The sequence below is a fragment of the Choristoneura fumiferana genome, chromosome 25 (genome assembly GCF_025370935.1).
Source record: "Choristoneura fumiferana chromosome 25, NRCan_CFum_1, whole genome shotgun sequence".
Lineage (NCBI taxonomy): Eukaryota > Metazoa > Arthropoda > Insecta > Lepidoptera > Tortricidae > Choristoneura > Choristoneura fumiferana.
In genome coordinates this window covers 10,567,560-10,590,711 of record NC_133496.1, presented here as the reverse complement: position 1 = coordinate 10,590,711, position 23,152 = coordinate 10,567,560, and the positions used below count along the sequence as shown (strand labels likewise).

Genomic DNA, 23,152 nt, shown 5'->3' with positions numbered 1-23,152 from the left:
TACAATTTGACCGTTAATTCAAACCTTAAATCTAACGCAGTATATATTATCAGGTAAGTACACGTACTCTATAAACCACACATAATTTAAACCAATCACTGGCCTGCCGGTCATGGTGTTTGACCAATGAACGGCTATTACGCGTCTTGGTCAATGGTTTGGAAGGGCCTAGATATCTATATAGGATATCGTGTTTGCGTATATAAAATTGTATTTTACATTCTGTTTAAATATAAAGTGATAATTAAAGCACTTTTTTATGGTAGTAAATTAAATAAAACAAGTATCGTGGGACAACTGACACCAGTTAGTTGAAGTAGTTCCCAACTAAGCAAAACTAAAACGGGTATTAGGCAACGGGATAAACATACTTACGTAGATAAATAAATACTTTTAAATGGTATACCTTTACTTGGCCGAATTTCATTTGCCCGAATTTCATGTGCTATAATATTCAACCGCCATAATATTATTGTTTATTATAAATTGATTTGCACTACTTATTGTTTACCATATTAATAAAATGACAGAATCTTTGTTTCCCACAATATTAATTTCAGTAATTTCATTTTTCATAGTCATTGTAAGCCATAAGTATCACATGCCATAATGTAATTTGCCATCCATGTCCATGGCGAGTATCGATACTATACTGATGAATCCCAAACGTCAAATAAGCATTTGAATTAGGTAAGGTTTGCACGCCTGCATGCAGGCTGAATACTATAACATAACATTTTTGTAACTGTTCTAGCAAATAAACATTTCTGATTTCTGTAATTTTTACCCACATAGGTTAGGTTAGGTTACAATTGCGACATTTAATTTTGATTTGTGCGAGCGAGCGAAGCGAGCAAGCAAGATGACTCGGCGCAGAAGCATCTCGGATACAAACTGAAACATAGATGAACAGAAAAACCTGAAAAACAGACCAGCGCTGGGAATCGAACCCAGGTCCTCAGCATTCCGTGCTGCGTGCCATACCCCTACACTAACACTGGACAGGAGTACAAACACGAATTTCTCCTATGCACCACATATCTCAGCTTGTTTGTTTCTTATTTAGTTAACACAATCACACCTAGATCTTGGTTAATGATTCAACACCACACTTGTTACAAATAGCTAGCCTATATTCCATCAAACATAACCGACTATCTGGGGCCCCTCTTATAAGCCGGTTATCAAATCTGACCCTCTTTGCTTTTGAAGTTAAATCTATCTGTATAGGCCGTAATCCATTTTCTGTTATTAGCTTCTTGCTAATATATTACATTTCAGGTCTTTTTTCTTAGTTTTTATACCAATTTAAATTGAAATCCATTTTCTTTCAAATTTTCCGTGACCGCCGTCTATGACATTTGACTTGACAGAAAGTATCCCCTTCAAACTGTTTGTTTTCCTATTGACACAATTCTTACAATCCATTTAAATCAGTTCCGAAAAGGTTGCTTGTGATCAAAAGAAACTTTGAAAAATGTATAACGCGAATGGTGAGGTCAGTACAGTACCATGTTTTTTCTTTATCTTATGACTATATTTAGTTTCTTATCAGTCTTGTGGTCGAAGTAGAGTAGGTAGGTGTTAAATCACTATTATGAAATAAATAACCCAGTCTTCCAGCATAGGCGTCATTATTTCCTGAACTTGCACGGGAAATAGTCTACTCTGCACAGGTAAGTTTGTTTTAATTGAATATTATTTACTTTACTGTTTATTCGTCCGTTGCCCGTATTTCTTAAAGCCTAATTTAGACAATGTTAGAATTTGCATGCAAGTTTCACACATTCCGGTATTTGTTTGATCAACTGAATTTATTGTCGCTTGGCAGTCTGTAATGCGCAACTCGCATGCAATATAACTTCTTGCATCAAATTAAGATTGTTTTTTGGAGTATTTTTGTATTTTTTATTTCAACTCCAAATTTTGTTAATCCTAATTTGATTGCATAATAGTGACATCTCTTGTCCGGGTGAGCGGTTAGTTCCAATGGAATGTTTGAAAGTTTCTCGATGTGGGCTAAAAACATGGATGTCGCTAGTGTCGCTGTTTACAAGTGACTAAATAAGAAACAAACAAGCTATGTGGTGCATAGGAGAAATTCGTGTCTGTGCTCCTGTTCGGTGGTGGCACGCAGCACGTAATGCTGAGGACCTGGGTTCGATTCCCAGCGCTGGTCTCTTTTTCAGTTTGTATTTTCGATACTTCTTGCATCGTCTAAATGAGGCTTAACGCGCTGACGTTGGCGATCGCATTCTCCGTCTCTTTCTACCCTCGCCTTATAACGTGTAACAGAAAGAAATGGTGAAACAATTGTGGTTTCAGGTGTGTAAGACAATAAGGCATCCTGTCTCGCTATCAGGCAGTGGTTTAAATTCTTTAAAGTTTCCAAGTTATGTTTCTGTTCCGCTTAAATTTGACTTACACTTGTTTTTAATAGTCTAGGTTTTTGAAAATAAATAATACTGAGCTATAATTTAACTAAAATTATGTTGTTGCAGAAATAAACCGAGCTGATTTCAATCAGAATGTCGAAGTTAGAGCTCTTATTTGTTGTGATCCTAGCCGTGGTTCTGATGCAATCTGGAGTAGCATATGGATGTGAAGCTTTAATTGGTGAAGTAAGTAACTAATACTTGAATTGAAAAATACAGGAAACAATTACAACAAATTTAACCGACTACAAAAACCATGAATATAATTTTCTACTAGTTTGAAGTCGTTTCCTCAGCACAAGCCAGCAGGAGTTATAAAAGCCCAATATATAGTATGTAGGTGAGGTAGACGACTAAAGGTCCACTCCTGCTGGCTTGTGTGTTGAGGAGCCACTTTAAACTAGTAGCAAATTATTGTCATGGTTTTTTTTTAATTTTCTCCTTCTTTGCAGGTGGTAGGACCTTGTGCAAGGTCCGCCCGGATTGCTACCACCATCTTGCTCGCTAATCCTGCCGTGAAGCAGCAGTGCTCGCACTGTTGTTTTTCGCCGTGGAGAGTAAGACAGCCGGTTTACTGGCACGTGAGGTATCCCATCTTAGGCCTCTAGGTTGGCAACGCGTCTGCAATACCCCTGGTGTTGAAGATTTTTATGGGCGGTGGTGATCTCTTACCATCAAGACACCCACTTGCTCGTTTGCCATCCAGTCGAATAAAAAATAAATAAAAATAAAAATAAATCCTTTTTTGAAGTCTGTTGAAAATTAGTGTAAAGGATGATGTTTTTAAATGCGTCACTCGTAAATATAATTAGGGTTAATATGTGGTGAAAAAGTATGCTGAATCAGAACTACGAATAGAATTAGGCGAAAATTTTATGTGACCTGAAGTTTAAAGATATTATTTTTAAACAAAAATGATTTCTGATGTGCCGGAAGGACTTTGTAGAACGCATCTGCACCATGGGGCTCCCGATAAACCCACGTATACGTTTATAAATATTAAGGGGGCTTCCTTACAACAAACTATTTTTTTTGCCGTTGTATAGTTAAAATGGTACGGAACCCTTCGTGTACGAGTCCGACTCGCCCTTGGCCGGTTTTTTATTAATTTATATTTTTTTGTTTTTGTTGTAGTGCCGGACTCATGAGGACTGTTGCAGTATGTGGTGCGCCCATTCCTGGCTAGGAGATTACTGCAGTATCAAAATTGATTGAAAACGTACCTATATTTGTTTTAATGACATCCAAAAGTTATATACTCGTAGATCATAATACACATGGGACTCAAATTACGACAATCGACGTGACTAGTCGAAATAAGTCTAGCAATAAATCGTCCTGGGAAAAAACGTTTTTTTATTGTAATTTTAATTGCCTTATTTTCTATTTTCCTGATTCTTATATAAATAGCCAAGTTTTTATTAAAAAAACACCTTTTAGAGAGTACTTACACGCTTGACATTAGGGCGCAAGTGGGGTTGCGGGTAAACAATGTCTGACGACTAAAAAGTGGCACTGAGTATCTTTGTGGGGCATGTGTGGGGGGGGGGGATGTTGACACTCGCTTCTGGTTGTAGACAACATTGTGGAGCGCTTCATAATAACACAAACACTAAATTGAATCACTTCACTCGATACTAGACCGTTTGGGGAGGGGAATGAAAGAGGCCTCGTATGATCAGGGTGGCCACTCAGTGTAAATTTTAGGGGTTAGTAAAATCCTGCCTCTAAGGGTGGTCACATTATTTTGAAAGAAAGAAAGAAAATATATTTATTTGGTCACATTAAGACATACCAAAAACAAACAAAGCAAAAGCGGAAAGAGCAAAATGGACGCAAAAAGGGAATCTGGCTCAGCACGATGTCACAAATTGCTTCGCAACGCTGATATTCTGCCAGAACCTTAACCTTAAGGGTTACTTAATCTAAACTCAACCTAATAAATTTATCAACAATGCAGGACAGAAAAGGATCGGAATATAGAATTTAATCATATTTGAAATAAGGAAATAAGTTTAAAACCGGTGACAATCAGTTGACAGAAACAGAACTAAAAATTAACACATACTAACAGCATCATGCATTTACCACAACAGACAAACAGAATAAAGTTTCACCTAATTACATAGCCCACTTTGTTTCGCTACGGCATATTTTGCTGAATAGTCAATAAATGCGCTTTTAACCGTTGTCCAAAGTTGCTGTAATCTTGTTACTCTAGAAGACAGAAATAGTTATTTATGTGGCTGGTGCATAATGCCTAATTATGTATAGCCGCATACATAACTTTATCTACATGCATATCATAAGTTTTCAATAATATGTATTTGACTTTGACTTTGACTTTGATTTTGACTTTGACTTTGACTTTGACTTTGACTTTGACTTGACTTTGACTGACTTTGACTTTGACTTTGACTTTGACTTGACTTTGACTTTGACTTTGACTTTGACTTTGAATAATTTATTATCTACATGCATGTCATAAGTTTTCTACAATATGTACAGATATGCATTGTTAAAAAAAGTATTACCGATACTTTAATGTAAACATTAAGATGCACTGTACTTTAATGTCAACATTAAGATGCACCCGCAGATACCAGTTTCTTAATAAAGGCCATTTGATAGTCGTTTCTGAACATATAATAGGGAACTTATGATATGCATGTAGATAAACATACTAAACGGACAAACAGACATAAATAAAATTTCCCAATAATGTGTTGAGGCAGGCGGTTGAAGGGACATCCCGTTTGGCGACGGGTCCCACAAGCACGAGCGGGGAGGGCCTCTCCTTTTACGGAAATTACCCAACATACCGAAGTGACGCAAATGAAGTTTAAAAGCCAATGAATATATTAATCTTTCCTAAAACGCATTGAGCTAGTCTTGGTTCATTTTATGTGCCATTTCTACATTTCTCTTACCTTAACTATAAAGTTATATTTAGCAAACCTTAGAAAAGAATTTGAGGCCTACTAAAAAGTACACAACGTAAAGTCCGTATTAGACGATCAGTGCCATAAATTATTTGCTTAAATAAAAGTGAATAAAAAATATAATACCTACCCGTGCGGGGTAGTACAGTACCTTTTAGCATATCTAGCAGCTGTATTTAATAAAATAACGATATAATATAAAACCCGTTTAGTCCAGAAAAACATGAAAAAGGACACACTTCAAAAAATGCAAATAAAACATATGAAGCGTTTAGGTGCATTACTCCATTCATTAAATTTATAAAACTAGAAATAGAAATTATAAAAACTGCCCAAGAGCGTGTCGGACACGCCCAAAATAGGGTTCCGTAGCCATTACGAAAAACTTAAGTAATATTTTTCTAAGGATTTCGTATTTTATATACGGTATCTTCCAAGTTTAAGTATATTTTATACCTGCTCTTAATACTACTAATAATTATTAAGCAAACTTAGCCGTAAAGCGCGCTTTACGGTGAAGGAAAACATCGTGAGGAAACCTGCACAACCTGCGAAGCGATTCAATGGTGCGTGCGAAGTTCCCAATCCGCACTGGGCCCGCGTGGGAACTATGGCCCAAGCCATCTTGTTCTGAGAGGAGGGCTGTGCCCAGCAGTGGGACGTATATAGGCTGGGATGATGATGATGATAAAACTTAGCCGTTATAGTTTTCCTTGAAAGTTTGATATACTTACTACTACTACCATCCTGATTTTTTATTTTTTATTAAAACGATTAACTAGGTTTTTACTTAGTTACTAAATTGTCCTTATTATTTTAAGAAAGAAAGAAAGAAAGAAAAGTTTATTTTGGCTCCAAAAAGTACCACCGAAAACTAAGACTAGAACTAGCACTAAAACTATGTTACTTGGTGACACGGCAGGATACCAAAAAGGGTCTCCACTCAGCATGTGTTGCCGCACATTATGTGCAGTAACGCTGGTTTTCTGTGGAGCCCAAATTTTAGTAGAACTTCCTCTTCATCTAAGGACTCTGTCTCTGACATATTACCATCCTCGTCTACTCCTTGCAATACTTGCAAAAGTTCTTCCCTACTCATATAACAATCCATATTATATTCATATAATTTTCAGCCAATCAGTGTGCAATGCAATAAGGAGATAGATAAGAACATTGTTTGTAATACTTGATATCGAACGGTCGCGACACGACGCGATAATATTTAGATATATTATTACATTATTATTATTATATTATTATACCAACAGTAAAAACTGGGATCCGCTACGACTATGGCCAGGTTTTTTTGTGGACTAGGGGGAAATCTCGAAACTTAATACCAGACTCCCTGGAACTCAGCCTCCCCCCGGCGGACTATACCTACATCAGCAGCAATCGACTCCCGCGTAGACCGTGGTTAACTAAGGGAGGGGGCACAACACTAGTGGACTGGAAATCAAGCCATTGGCGTTGGTGGCTGTATTTTTGCCGCAAGTATTATAAAAGGGAAAAAAAAACACAAAAACAGAATTTAAACAGACACCTAATCCTAGTACCTTAGGTATCGCTTTGAGGGAATTAGTATATTAGGGAAAAAATACAGAATAGCAAGTTAAATTGTTTGGTAACACTAAGAAAGTCGAACCACATCGATATCCACCTCCTCTTCATCCACCTGGATCCTAGTTAGCAGCTCGGTACCCAGAGAATACCTATTGAATACCGCCAAACGCGGTCTCCGTGATTATCCGGATGAGAAAAACCACCGGAACGATGCTTAAAACGGGTGCGTCATGACCCTGAGTATAAGTTGGGGGTAACCTCCGGACTGTAAAGAAATTTAAAATTAAACCACAACGACCCTAGGCAACAACGGAATAAAAACTTACCCGATGAAAAATCGGCAATGCTGGTAAAGCGCCTCAAGTTCAGGCGTGCAGGAAAAAGCCACCACAGTCACAAACGGCTATATACTCTCGCAGAACGAGCCAGTAACTTAACAAGATTAGGCCCAAAAAAAAACTGGAATACGAGCACGTATGAAACTGGGCACAAAAAACTTATTAAAGCGGAAAACATAGGAAATCTCGGTACGTTGAACAGGACATCACAATGTGTGATCAATGAATGATTCGAAACAAAAACGCCGAAAGAACTATCAAAACATATAATTTAAATTTCAAATTTCAAATTATGAACCAAATACGAGTCAAAGAGATAACAGCCAGGACAATACTGGCCAGTGAAAACGGCTGGAAAACGACCGGAAAGTATGCAACTCGCTATACTCATGCAGCGTTGTAATGATGCAGTCTATTGACGCAATTAAACTTACACTACTCACGTAGGTAAAGAATGATGGGAAATAAGTTTTTGGTAAAAATTTCATAATAAAAAAAAAATGAAGCGATAAGGCATTTCTTAACTTGTAAAATCTCTATGTATGCATGTATTTTCTGTACTGCTTAGTATGTCTTGGTGTTCAATAAAGAGTTATTGTTATTGTATTATGTATTATTATGACTAATAACATTAACAATCTAGTTGTAGGTACGCATTGAAGACATCTTTTTTTTAAAATAAGAATCAAGAAAATCGAAAATAAGGCAATTAAATATAAAATAAAAAAACGTTTTTTCGTACAACTGTATTTATTTTTTGAGTTTCTTAGACCAATTTAGACAAATTCATCTCATAATACAACAATATCACAGTTTGGATCCCAGGACGATTATTGCTAGAGTTATTTCGACAAGTCACGTCGATTGTCGTAATTTGAATCCCATGTGTATTATGATCTTAATAACTTTTGGAGGTCATTAAAACAAATATAGATACGTTTTCACTTCATGCGGACACTGCAGTAATCTCCTAGCCAGGAATGGGCGCACCACATACTGCAACAGTCCTCGTGGTACCGACACTACAACAAAAAAAATATAGATAAAAAACCGGCCAAGGGCGAGTCGGACTCGCGCACGTAGGGTTCCGTGCCATTATCTATACAACATTAGACATTAGCAAAAAAATGGCAAAAAAAACAAGTTTGTTGTATGGAAGCCCCCTTAAATATTTATTTTATTTTAATTGAAATATTTATTTTGTAATTGATTAGACAGACAGACAGCGGAGACTCAGTAATAGGGTTCCGTTGGCACCAGTTAAAGCAAAGTGTTTTAAAATCGACCCGGAGTACAATTCTGCTTAAATCAAATTACTAACTAACATAGGTGTAGATTTTTAATGGCGTAACCAACAAGTATACAATCATAATAGACATTCGAGTCTAACCTATAAAAATAATGTTAATTTGTGTCCTTTAATTTTATTAATCTATGTTTCAAGAGATGGTTGAGCTACTTAGCTGCTTGATGGGAATTTTTGATTCAAAATGTAGTCAGTCACCTTTGAGGTGGTAATCTTTAAACAAAGTGGATTGCAATTAAAAAGTCCTGTAATACATTTAGAGCCTGTTTCACCATTCACTGTTATGTTAATTGCGGCGTTCTAAGAGGGAGAACTTTTTCAACAGTAGACGTCTTCTGTTTTGTGAATGGTATTGCTTAGCAAAAAACCGGCCAAGAGCGTGTCGAACACGCCCAAAATAGGGTTCCGTTAGCCATTACGAAAGATATAAGTAATATCTTTCTAAGGATTTCGTATTTTATACGGAATCTTCCAAGTTTAGGTATATTTTATACCTTAGGCTGCTATTTACTCATAAACTAATAATAATTCTCAAGCAAACTTGCCTGCTATAATTATCCTTGAAAGTTTGATATACTTAATACCATCCTTTAATTATACCATTTTGTCGGCATAGTTTGCCTATATGTATATCCGTGCAAAATTACAACTTTCTAGCATTTAAAGTCCCTGAGCAAAGCTGCGGACGGACAGACAGACAGACAGACAGACAGACATGGTGAAACTATAAGGGTTCCGTTTTACCCCTAGGAGAACCGCGTTTTACCCCGGGAACCCTAAAAACTAAGTCTTTTTAACAATGAAATAGTTTTTGGTTGCCCTGGATACTTGCAATAGATTGACCCACCCACACACACATTATTAACGTATACGTGGGTTTATCGGGAGCCCCATGGTGCAGATGCGTACCTACTCCAAAGTCCGTACGGCAAATCAGAAATCATTTTTGTTAAAAAAATAATTTAAAAATTAATTTTCGGCTAATTCTATTCATATTGATATTGATAACCGTAATGATATTTACGAGTGATGCATTTAAAAACTTCGTTTTTTTTACACTAATTTTTAACAGACTTTAAAAACGGAGGAAAGTAAAAAAAAAACGTGACCATAATTTGCTACTAGTTTAAAATAGTGCCTCAACACAAACCAGCAGGAGTGTGCCTTTAGTCGTCTACCTCACCTACATACTATATATTGGGCTTTTAGAACTCCTGCTGGCTAGTGCTGAGGCACCGACTTCAAACTAGTAGAAAATGATATTCATGGTTTTTGTAGTTGGTTTAATTCGTTGTAATTGTTTTCTGCATTTTTCAATTCAAGTACTCACCCAGCCGATTAAAGCTTCACATCCAGATGCTACTCCAGATTGCATCACAACCACGGCTAGGATCACAACAAATAAGAGCACCAACTTCGACATTCTGATTGAAATCAGCTCGGTTTATTTCTGCAACCACATAATTTTAGTTAAATTATAGCTCAGTACTATTTTTATTAAAAAAAAACTAGATTATTAAAACAAGTGTAAGTCAAATTTAGGCGAAACAGAAACATAACTTGGAAACTTTAAAGAATTTAAACCACTGCCTGATAGCGAGAGAGGATGCCTTATTGTCTTACACACCTGAAACCACAATTGTTTCACCATTTCTTTCTGTTACACGTTATAAGGCGAGGGTAGAAAGAGACGGAGAATGCGATCGCCAACGTCAGCGCGTTAAGCCTCATTTAGACGATGCAAGAGTATCGAAAATACAAACTGAAACATAGATGCACAGAAAAACCAGAAAAAGAGACCAGCGCTGGGAATCGAACCCAGGTCCTCAGCATTCCGTGCTGCGTGCCATACCCCTACACTACCACCGGACAGGAGCATAGACACGAATTTCTCCTATGCACCACATATCTCAGCTTGTTTGTTTCTTATTTAGTCACTTATAAACAGCGACACTAGCGACATCTATGTTTTTAGCCCTCATCGAGAAACTTTCAAACATTCCATTGGAACTAGCCGCTCACCCGGACAAGAGATGTCACTATTATGCAATCAAATTAAGATAGACTCCAAAAACCAATCGATGCAAGAAGTTATATTGCATGCGAGTTGCGCATTACAGACTGTCAAATTTGCATGCAAATTATAACATTGTCTAAATTAGGCTTTAAGAAATACGGCCAACGGACGAATAAATATGAAAGTAAATAATATTCAATTAAAACAAACTTACCTGTGCAGAGTAGACTATTTCCCGTGCAAGTTCAGGAAATAATGACGCCTATGCTGGAAGACTGGGTTATTTATTTCATAATAGTGATGCAACACCTACCTACTCTACTTCGACCACAAGACTGATAAGAAACTAAATAGGTAGACAAGGAAAAACATGGTACCAAGCAGCTTTATTTAATAAATAAAATAAAAATATAATATAAAACCCGTTTAGTCTAGAAAAACAGGAAACAGGATATTAGTTATTTTCATTCGAAAAATGCAAATAAGACATATGAAGCGCTTAGAGCGAGGGGGACTGAGTCAAATCTCGTCATGAAGACAAGTACACAAGTGAACAATGATATGCACGCATCAGCTTTAAGCTGCCTGTGCATTATAAATAATAATAACAACAATAATAATAATAATCTTGATGAAGAAGGCGGGTGACATGTATCTGACATTACTCACAAAAAAAAGCTATTATAAAATTGCGAGAAACTGGGTTAGACGAAATAATGTCTGCCCTAAAATAAGGGTAAGTTATGCACCATTTATCGTGCCTAATCCAATGCCACACAGAATAGATAGTAGCTCCAAAATATATGAAGTTGTCATATTATGCAACGGGAGAGCGAGTCGAGCAAAATCTAAAAACATCTCAACACAAAAACATACAGCCGACTTGAGAACCTCCTCCTTTTTTTGAAGTCGGGTGAAAAGGGAGGGGTGAACATCGCTAAAATTATGGCCTTATCTAATTAATTAATGGACACCCCTATTGCTAATAATTAACATTAACTAACATAAATTTCGAGGTGCTCCATGAATTTTAAAATAAAACAAACCGCCTAAGGCAACGTCTTGCTGTTAGTCTATTTTTTCTGTTTATTCTTATCATCACAACTTTTTCACTAACTCATGCTCGTAAAGTTCTTGTTTTGCTGGATGTAGGTAGGCTGTCTGAAATTACTTTTTATGTTCTAATGCATAATACTCGTATAAAAGCGTCGTCTAAGACTAAGACAATGTGACGCCAACAGTCATGAATACTAGATATAAAGATTTTTTTGTGAATTACTCCATTCATTAAGTGTATTTATAAATAAAACTAAGATTACTTTTTGGAGTCTTTTTGTATTTTTTTATTTCAACTCCCAATTTTTGTTACTTTTACGGTCATCCCGTGAAATCTATATATTTCACACGAAAACACAAGCTGAAACATGGATGCACAGAAAAACAGAAAAATAGACCAGCGCTCGGAATCGAACCCAGGTCCTCAGCAATCCGTGCTGCGTGCAATTCCCCTACACTAGCACTGGACAGGGGTCTAGACACGAATTTCTCCTATACACCAACATTTCAACTTGCTTTCTTTTCATTAGTTCTCATCGAGATACATCAAACACTTTCCGTGGAACTACTTGGAAAACTAGAAAATAGTTATACTTATAAATAAGCTGTAATAGAAATCAAAATTATAAAAAGCTTGAACTTGAGTGATATTTTTTTTAATGGTGACTCGTTCAACCTCCTGAGATCCCACGTCAAATTTTAATATATTTATAAGAAAATTATGAAAATCATGAAAAGTTGACATTTGGTTGAAAAATAATGTTCAAAAATTTGTACCGAGGTCTGAGGAAGTTAAACCTCTTTTACCTTTGATTGATATTAGGAGGATTGGGGAGGCCTATGGCTAAGAGTGGTCATCTTGCGGCTGACATGATGATGATGATGAAAGTTTATAGTGAATATAATGTTTTTTTTTTCGTAAAACCTTTTGTTTTTAAGGTTCCGTACCTCAAAAGGACAAAATGGAACCCTTATAGGATCACTTTTTGTCCGTCTGTCTGTCAAGACCCTTTTTCTCGGGAACGCGTGGAGGTATCAAGCTGAAATTTATATCAAATACTGAAGTCTACTGTCCCTTGGAGCTGTGAAAAAATCAAACTTCTAAGCCAACGCAATCAAAAGATGCAGCCGTTTATGCTGCAAATTTCCGGAAAAAAATCAAAACCTACAGGGTACTTCCCGTGAACTCAGAATCTTGAAATTTGGTATGAAGGTAGCTATTATAACACAACCAACTAAAAAAGTCTGAAAATCTTGATTTTCTATGTCTGTCTGTAAATATCATTGACCAAAATAATCTGACCCCACACTGCGTACATTTTGCTTAAGAGTAGGGCTCTGCATACACTGGATGCTTTAAATCACTCGGAAAAAGCGAGAAATATCTTCAAGACACGATTCCTGTTTTGTACGGAACCCTCGGTGCGCGAGTCCGACTCGCACTTGCCCGGTTTTTTTAATAAAATAGACAGTACAAACTTACTTTTGCCCTGCATTTATATTTATAATGGGACCCTCGGAGTGCGAGTTCGACTTGAATTTGGCCGGTGTTTTGTTTGCAACACAGTCGCACTTGTGTTCATATTATAACAGCACGGAATGCAGTTTAAGTGAAAGTCGAGGAACCGCCGAACTGCTTCCGAGGATGAAAGCGAGTAAACATTGCAATTACCAATTAGCTACCATAAATTACTTCATTTGACCAATCGCAATCGTTAGTATCTTCATCATCATCATCATCATCAGCCTATGTTCGTCCACTGCTGGACATAGGCCTCTCCCATGGCACGCCACTGAGCACGATCCTCGGCCACTCTCATCCAGCTCTTGCCAGCCGCCCTGCGAAGATCATCGCTCCACCTAGTCTGAGGACACCCCTGTAGTATCTTACTTCTTACTAATAATATAAACGTGAAAGTTTGTATGGATGGTTGTTTGGATGTTTGTTACTCTTTCACGCAAAAACTACGGAACGGATTTGCATGAAATTTGGCACACAGGTAATATATACCCTGGCTTAGCGTATAGGTTACTTTTTATCCCGAAATAATGTATGGTTCCTGTGGTATCTTAAAATGTTTAAGCTTCGCTCGCGCAGAATTGGTACATATAAAAAAACGCGGGAAAAAGCTAGTTAAATAGTAAAAAAGGTTGTTTTTATTCTATTACGATCTTATTGACAGCGGCTCAATAAAGATTCTGCAGATATATCATAGACGGCCGACAAGTTTTATAATACGAGTTTTTTAACAAACTACAAAAAGGAGGTTATCAATTCAAAATATTCGATATGGTTTCATTTCCAAGTCTCGTGTTTATTGTGTCCGCACATATTTCAAAAACTACAAATTGAATCTCAAATATTCTTTTATCTACACCCATATGGTAAATCCTCCATTATGCGTTCAAAAACCATAGATAATGACCAGCATTACGACATTGGATTCTATTATGAACACGGCTGTATCGTAATGAGATTTCATACATCATTACAGCACCGGGGCTTGTGCGCCGCGCGCACGAGCAGCAGCAGGTCGTCGCACGCGCAGCGGGCGCAGCTCGTGGGGCAGACATACCTACCTAGTTCTCGTTAATGCAGGTCATTCTCAATGGTTCTTGAACATATGATAGAGGATTTAATATATGGATGTAGACAAAATATGGTATGCAACTGTAGTGTGTATTAGGCCTTAAAACACTCATGTGACCCCATTATGAAACTCGGCTACGCCTCGGTTCCTCCACAGTCGTGTTTTAAGGACCCCTATTACGATACAGTTGCATAAATAACTATTTCAGTTAGACCTCAATCAAATAATCAGCAAACTAATTTCAAAATTAATTTCTGTCTGTGTGTCTGTCTGTGGCACCGTAGCTCTTAAACGGGTGGACCGATTTGAATACGGTTTTTTTTAATCAGGTTTTCTAGCGATGGTTCTTAGACATGTTTCATCAAAAGCGGTTCAGCCGTTATTGAGATATTGAACTTTGAAGTGTCGAAGTCGGGGGTTTTCCAACTTTTTCTTGGTTAGGTTATTAGTACGGCGTAACATCACGGGCCTGCACTCCTGAACTAAGACGCATTTCATCTTTGTCCTTTTCGTTCGATTGGTAGTAACTGAGAGAAAAAATACGTTCCAACATTTTCTGATAATGTAAATGACAGAGTAAATAGCTTTTTTACTTTTCATGCTCGTAAAGTTCGTATTAATGTTGGATCTAGGCGACATAAAATGTCTTTTTATGCTCTATATAGTAAATAAAGTAAAATCTTTGTCTAAGACCAAGGTAATCAGGTGTTAACAGCCACAAACAAAGAAGTTTCTACATAATAATATATATTTTTTGATAATTTTAATTTATTAAATATAAAACTAAAAATTTATAATTATATTATAGTAATGCATGAACAATAAAAGGTACATAGTAAGTGAACCATTCTTTCCACTGTTGATAATTTTCATTTCCTCGCCATCGTAGTGAAAAGTAAAATACAAAACTTAAGCATTAAACCCATTTTCCGTACCGGCTCGGGTCTATATGAACGGTCGGGTAAAATGGCTCGTTTTATGCTCTTGTACAATCTACTATTTTTATCCAGGAAACTGCACAATTATGGTATAGGGACCCCGCAAGTGAGGCGTTTATTTATCAAGACAACTTGTGAGCTCTTACCGACCTTTAGTACTGATCCTAAGGTTCCGGATATAGTACGAGTGGCCTACATTTTGTTTCAACATGAGTCTATTTGTCCCACATCTAGACACGGAGTAGTGCTTCAAGCCAAGTTCGAAAAAAATTGCTTTGTATTTCAAAGAGTAAAAATTCACATTCCAGTGCCGTTGCCAAAACTATGCATTAGCTTGTGAATAAACAGAAAATGTTAATTTTGGAATCGCGGCCAACTTGTTTACTCGTTCGGTCTCCAGCTTAGACTAAGAGCCGGAATATACTGACGGACGTGAGAAAGTTCATTTGCATCGTTAAAAAATGTGAACAGAGAAAATGAGACGTACGTTTGTCATACAAGTATATTATCTACTAGTCATTAACTAAGTAGCACTTTAGTAGAAGTGTAAGTTTGGTTGATGGAACAAGTTCAATTATCTACGTATTGAGTCCAAATTTTACTGTATCAAGCGATTAGTAACATTTATGGTCTTTAAGTGTTCGTGTATTTCATTAAAACCTGGCCAAGTGCGAGTCACAGTCTGCATCGGGGATTCTACACATCTCTGAAAAGTTGTCATAATGGCAGTTCTGTGCTACGCATTTGACCTCAAAATTAAGATGATTGTAACAGGAAGAATGAGGGAATAACCAGTTTATCAATATTTTGTTATTTGTTGGTAAAATATACGTAATAATAAACATTATTACTAAATTTAAAGTTAAATGAGAAGCTAAAGAATTTTTCGACACAATCATTTATAAAAAACTGATTCCTTTCTCAATCCTGAGTTTTTCAATGTAAAAAAAACTGCAATTTTTGTCTACTGAATGAGTTCTATCTAACTAAGGATATCCTGTATTTAATGGGTAGGCAGTTTTTTTTTTACCTCACTTGAGCTATATGGGAGCCTCAGCCCCCTGAGAAACATTTAAAAATATTATTTGTCTGTCAATTTCCATGGTTTTGTTTCAGCAAGATGCTTTTACTGTGAAGATTTTAATACTGTAGCTCGAACCGTTTGGCTGAGACGTCAGTGACAGCCATTGGGTTCCATAAACAACTAAATGAAATATGTAAATTTACGCCCCATGAGGTTATTGCCTAAACCTGTTCTCTTCTTTAGCACAGTGACCGATTTTCTACCAGCTGCTATGTTTTGTTTATTTTTCTGATGCCTTGGTGAAATTTCGTATGGTATTAGAAAGTCATATTTCCGTATGTTTCCGATTCCGATGGAAAGTCGATGACTAATAACTAACCCGAGTCGAGATTTGTCGATTTACGAGTATCAGTGTGACTAAGTGCATGCAAAACACATATTTTATTTAAATAAAACTTTACCAATTCGGTTTATATTCGTCTGCAACTTGTGGACTTGAGTCATACAGACATTCAGTCGATATCTAAATCGATCAAATATCAACCAGTATTTTTAGTTTCTTGGATTTATTTCCAATATGAGTATTTATGACTTAGAAAGTGAATTCGTCGTTATTTTACTACTTTGAAATACTAGTGTGATCCATTCGCTGATGTTTTAACGATTTATTATTAAGCTGCCTACTAATATAAATTACTGTTTTTATAAATTGGCAGGCTTTCCTTTGCATACAATTATGCAAATCAATCCAACTCAGCTGGGCAGTGTTTGGGAAGCTTCACAGTGTCTTTTCGTCCAAATTGCCGCAGTGTTTGAAGTCAAAAGTGTGTGTTGACAGTGATGACATACGGATCTGAGACGTGGGCGCTAACGATGGGCTTCATGAGGAAGCTTAAAGTCACTCAGAGGGCTATGGAGAGATCTATAATATGCTCGGGTTTCTCTGCGGGATAGAATCAGAAATCATGATATCCGCAGTAGAACTAAGGTTACCCACATAGCCCGAAGAATTGTGAAACTGAAGTGGCAGTGGGCGGGGCATATTAAACGCAGGAGGCCGATGGGGTCAGAAGGTTCTCGAATGGCGTCCGCGGACCGGGAGACGACCTGTCAGTAGGCCTCTAACAAGATGGAGCGACGACCTGGTTATGATCGCGGGATCGCATTGGATGCGGAAAGCACAGGACCGGCCGGGGCTCGCCTTGGAGGAGGCCAATGTCTTTCGGCTGACATGATGATGATGATGATGCAAATCAAGAAAATATGTATAGTATTTAATTTGATGGAAGCTGTTTTTACTTGCCGCGCCTTTTGTTGACTGTACTTGCACTTAATGCAAATTAGATAAATGTTAAGCCAATCTGACCACTGTACGTGTACGTGGCTAAAATAAACTTGCACGATTCTACAAAATATACGTTTTATTAACTAAAAAGCTTGTTACATAAAAATGATCTGCTAACTGACTCATCAACGCCAAGCTCAAATCCTGGACATAGAAAACTGAATTTACTTAGGGATCTGATGTGAGAGTGGATTCCAACACTCTGTATTGCCAATTGCAAACTTTGGATTTAGAACTACAATGTGGAATATAAAGGAAAGCCGCCGCACTTTTCTCAAGGAAGTCGTCATAAAGGTGAAAAATCAGTGAAATTTATTAAGATTTAGTTTAGTTTAGACATTAAGTTTGACTTCTTTCGTTAGATAATTTCTGAGGAAGGAGTGCTAGTTTGGCAGTTCAATTTATATATTTTTTTTACATGTTATGTAATTTTTAGTCAAAAGTTTTATTGTTGGCGACTTTATTGCATTGACGTTCAACTACACACCCGTACCAAATTTCGAGTTTGTGAGATCACTTAATGCGGTTAAGGGTATTGAATAAACAGAAAAACTTTGTTGTTTTTGTAAACCATTTAAATATTATAAATAAAAAATGCAAATGGTTTTAAAAATAATTCTACTCAGCATGGCATGGACGATTTACATACCTACCAGAATACGACCATTGTAAATTAAATGAAAGCTTGTTATAACGAAGCTTGTATTACTTATGTTATGAGACTGAACTCTAAACTAAATAAATACAAAGTCCTGGAAATCCCAATAATTCTAATAACGACTGGAAAAACCTGTCAAAACATGTTGACCGATCAGACACGTGCGCTAAAATATATTTTATTTATTACTCATTCCCAATAGATGAACCTCGTGGTGGTTGAGACTAAACTGAACTCCAATCTAAACAAATACAAAGTCCTCGAAATCACAATAATTATAATAATGACTGGAAAAACCTGTCAATACATGGTGACATTCCCTATAGGAATTCTCTGAAGGATAGAATCCGCAACCATCCGACACAGAACGAAGGTCATCGACATAGCTCAGAGAATTAGCAAGTTGAAGTGGCAATGGGCTGGTCACATCTGTCGCAGAACCGACAACCGCTGGAGTAAACGAGTTCTTGAGTGGAGACCGCGTCTTGGCAAACGTAGTGTAGAACGCCCTCCGGCCAGGTGGAGTGACGATCTGCGAAAGGCTGCTGGTAGGAGCTGGATGCGTCTAGCCGAGGACAGGGCGCAATGGCGCTCTTTGGGGGAGGCCTATGTCCAGCAGTGGACTGCTATAGGCTGATGATGATGATGATGATTATAGATGAACCTCGTAGTAGTAGTACCTATTTGTATAAACGTTGCTTTGCTTGTATGTGTTTTTATGTAATTGTTGCGGTTTTGCGGTATAAGTTAGTTAGTGCGGTAGGTACTATTGTAACAAAAATATTAAGGAACTGATAAGGGTAAATAGGTATTGATGTAATGTGTACACGCAATGCGGTTTGATGTTAAATTTACCCGATGCCAACAATTTCAATGCTAGTGCTTAATGGCTTACTTAATTAAATTAATTGTTGAGTGTTACGAACATCACAATAGCCGTCGTGATCTTCTTCAATATCAATTAATTAATAGTCTGTAGTATGAGTAACTCTACTGACGCAACTGAACTTATCACTACTCACGTAGGTGAAGAATGATGGGAAATAAGTTTTTGGTAAAAAAATCATTTTTAATACAAGCTTTATTTGCCGACTGTACTTGCATTGTCACCCAAATTTGCAGGCCAAATTTCAAGTCGATTGCATTAACTGTTGAAGAGTTCCGTTCTGCGGAGATGATCCTTGCCGGACTACCAGGATATCACTACCAGATTATTACATAAGTATGCCCAAATTTCAAGACAATCCGAGTACTAGAAGTGGTGATTACCTTTTCATCCCTTGAGCTCTGAAAGTAGGTTGCATTTAACTTGAAATCCGTGTTATAAAGTCGATTTACATCTTTAGGGATGTAAGTAAATTTAAAAATCGAATGGTGCTCCTTTGTATTCACGAACTGGTTGGTAAACAAGGAGATTGTTATGCGTAATACTTACCTCCAAACCTCCATGCTGGCTGAATGTGCCAAAGCCAAAGAGCGCGAGCTAACGCGAGGCCATTAAAAAAAAACAAAAGATGGTTTGGCGCGATAAATTTTCTTCCGCTCTGTTACAAATTGCGTGTACATTTATAACGGTTTTTCTTTCTTTCCTCGCATTTGTGATGAAAATTAGAGTGATCAACTCGAGTGTAAATGATCAATTACAACCCTTGCTTATCAATCTAATAAAGGTTACCTAACTTGAGTGACTAATTGATACGTATGGCCTAAATCACAACAGCAAGAGACTTCAAATTTGACAGACATTCCTTGAATTTTGAAACTGTTGTTTTTATCGTCAAACGGCTTTTACAACATATCGGAGACTGGCCGAGCTACCAGATAGGCCAAATTCTCTCAGGATATGACGGCATTATTTTTCCATTGGGGTAAATGCCTCGGCTCTGGCTCTGGGGTCATGACCTCGGGAATGAACTAGGCAAGTCAACAATAAATATTTTTTTTTTATGTTATCTTCAGATTTGTATGTCATCAGCAATTAAAAGATTTAGACTTACCCTACTTGTAAAATTAACTAGTTGAGTTTTAATTTGTTCAAACGCCAATTAATTAAGTTTTATGCTGGTTTCAAGAAAAACAATTAGTTTTAATTTTAAGCCGCGACCCGCTTCTAACAAGCAGAAAACGTGACCTAAAAAAGTCGGGCTTTTTATTTGCAAAATCTGAGCGGAGCGAGCTCTAAAAATGTTTTTTAATTTTAATTTACAAACGGTTTGTGAAGTGTTTTGAAGTTTTATATTTCATTCATACAGTGAAAATTGTTATTAAATAATTGCTACACAACAATTTGAAACACATGAGTCTTTTGGAAGCCACATTGTATAGAAAATATATCCTTTTTATCGCTTTCTAATACATTTTATACCTCCAGTCATTTGCGGCAGAGTAGTTCTTTCTGACGTTGTTTGTTACTTTGATGACATGATTTATTATTTAATAAAGTTACATGGGAATATAAATGAACGACTGATAATTCAATCCTATTTAATACACTCTGCTCTTGAGTATACTGAGAACTAAACTAATCGAAAATCTCATCTGCCACTCTACGATACTTAAAGCTGCAAAAAGTATACATATACTCGTACATCTTAAAAAGATTTTAACTCTAAGATATGCGGAAGTGATTAACCTCTTTTTAATACGACTCAACAACCTTACTGCCTTACTGCCTGACTTACTTCGGCTTTAACAAGTTTGTTTTACATTAATAAACTTTCATCCTGTAATTGCATCTTTATGTATCTCCTGTCTCATTTACGCCTATTACCGTGTCCTTATTCAGCACATCGCTCAGTTAAGTAGATTCCCTAGGACGAGGTTTCTAAACGTACTTACATTGCATTCAAATTAAAAGAGAATCACTTTAACGTTTCTCTGACCCTTACTGCCTTTTTCGATTTCTTCATATATAAATAAACCAACATTTTTTGAAACAAAATAAACACTTACCTAGTAGGAATATCCATGCTGGTAGGTACTCTCTCCAAAAATCCGATAGCAACCGCCAAAAGAGAAATCCGCGAACCCAATTTTTTAGTTCCTTTTGCGCCGGCCAATGCACCCAAACTGGTTACATATCGTGACACTTAGCACACAAAAAGTATCTTTGATATAAACACTATATAGTACACGGACACAAGGGAACACTGGAGTAAGTACACTTGAACCTGTTTACGGTTTAGCCAGTGTCACGGTCATACGCGGAAGAAAGTCGTAAGTGCAGGGTCGAGAATGACCGTGATAACTTTCCTTCGTATAGCGGCGAGCGTTTTCCACTGGATCGCGGCGGTGAATGTGATGGTGAAGCGATAGGTTATGTTTTGTCTTTGTCGTTCGCTGCGCGGGCGCCGCGGTGGTACCATTGGTTCGGTGCTTTTCGCTTGAGTGAAATATTCGTGCGAATAATTCGGTCTGTAAATTAGACTATTATGTTTGTGTCTATTTGCTTAAAGAAACAATTATCTTGGTGAAATAGGATAAAAACTACGAATTTCTGTTGTTACGACACTAGCACCACCTAACCATTAAATAGAAAAACAGCAACGACATGTTCTACATCGCGCTATTTTGAATAATTTTTTATTGAATAAATTTCCATATCTGGTAAGTACAAACACATACTGCAGTGTAACACTACTGCCATAAAACACAAGCGTTGCAAATTCTCTTTAAATACGACGCGATATTTCCACAAAAAAGTTCATTTGTACTGCATTTTTAATCATGGACTAGTACTGAAATACAACGCAAATGGAACCTACGAAGTAAACAGAATTTAACTTTAATTCAATGTCATAAAAACGTTGACGTGTGCCAGCTTTTCGTGGTGTTTCTGCACAGTGCTGTGGGCAGTGTTATACTCGTACGTTACAATGTTTATGAGTTGAAAAAAGCAGTAAGTTAAGATAGTCCACTGATAAGAGCAAAAGTTTAAATTTTTCCCGATGTCTATAATGAAGTAATCGAATCAGTTTCTCGACACTCATTGATGCGTGCCATATAAATACAATATTCCGAACGATTAGTATACACACCGAAAATTTCTATGAAACTTTACAAAATTTAGATTTCCGGTTTTTCATTTAATTTGACGATTTTGGCGATAAAAAATTTGAAAATTAAAATAATAGCTATCTCGAGAACGCATTAAGAAATTTCTGTGGATAATGTATAAGCAAGCAGGCGTCGTGAATTGATGAAAAACCTCTGTCCAATCCTCGGCCTCAGCATTTCTTTTCTGGTTTGTTGAATGTAGAACACATTACGTGTTAGGGTATATTCAAGGTAAGGTAATCAATTTTTAATCTATTAACTTAACTACTCGTAATCTGATCACTAACTGAATTTTTACTGTTGATTTTGATCTGTCTGGTCTTCGCACAATGTCTTTATGACTTAGTGGCCGGTTTGTTTAAAGTTGTGTGAACGACGTAGAAGATTTAGTACACCATATTGCCAGTTATGCTGGATAAGCTTAAATGAGTATAGCCATTTGATATTTTGTGTGGGATAGCTTTGTTTTATGTGAACTGGAGTATATTCGGAAAAGTATGTCATTGAACTTAAACTTAGATACAGTGAAAATTTTACTTTACATGCTTCACTTAACGTGAAAAATGTTTAACTTTGTTACACTCGTATTTACTTGGCAACCATTTTTTATCGCTTCGCATGCTTAGTAATAAACGGGCCTGACTCAAAATTGGCGTAAAATTACTAATTGTACTAAAGCGGCTTATACCTGACAGCACTATCGGCTCTCTTTCTTAAACCAGCCTAAAACATCGGGTATTATAAAGAGATAGCACGACTTGGTACGTTTTACCTTTAACAAAATTGCAAATTGTATTTGAAAGAAAGAAAGAAAGAAAAACATTTATTCGTGATTTGGTGTAAAGCAGCTAACTTCAGTCATGTTCCGACTGACTTCAATTCA

General features: G+C 36.8%; 1 protein-coding gene across 1 annotated transcript in view; it reads right to left on the bottom strand.

Annotated features, from left to right (window-relative positions):
* The window catches only part of Osi24 (Protein), an 86,149-nt gene extending 64,643 nt beyond the window's left edge, over positions 1–21,506 (bottom strand). Inside the window, exon 1 of the mRNA XM_074106994.1 lies at positions 21,166–21,506. The gene's annotated coding sequence lies outside the window, so the exon portion shown is untranslated. The remainder of the gene's footprint in view (positions 1–21,165) is intronic.
* Between the last annotated feature and the right edge of the window lie 1,646 nt (positions 21,507–23,152).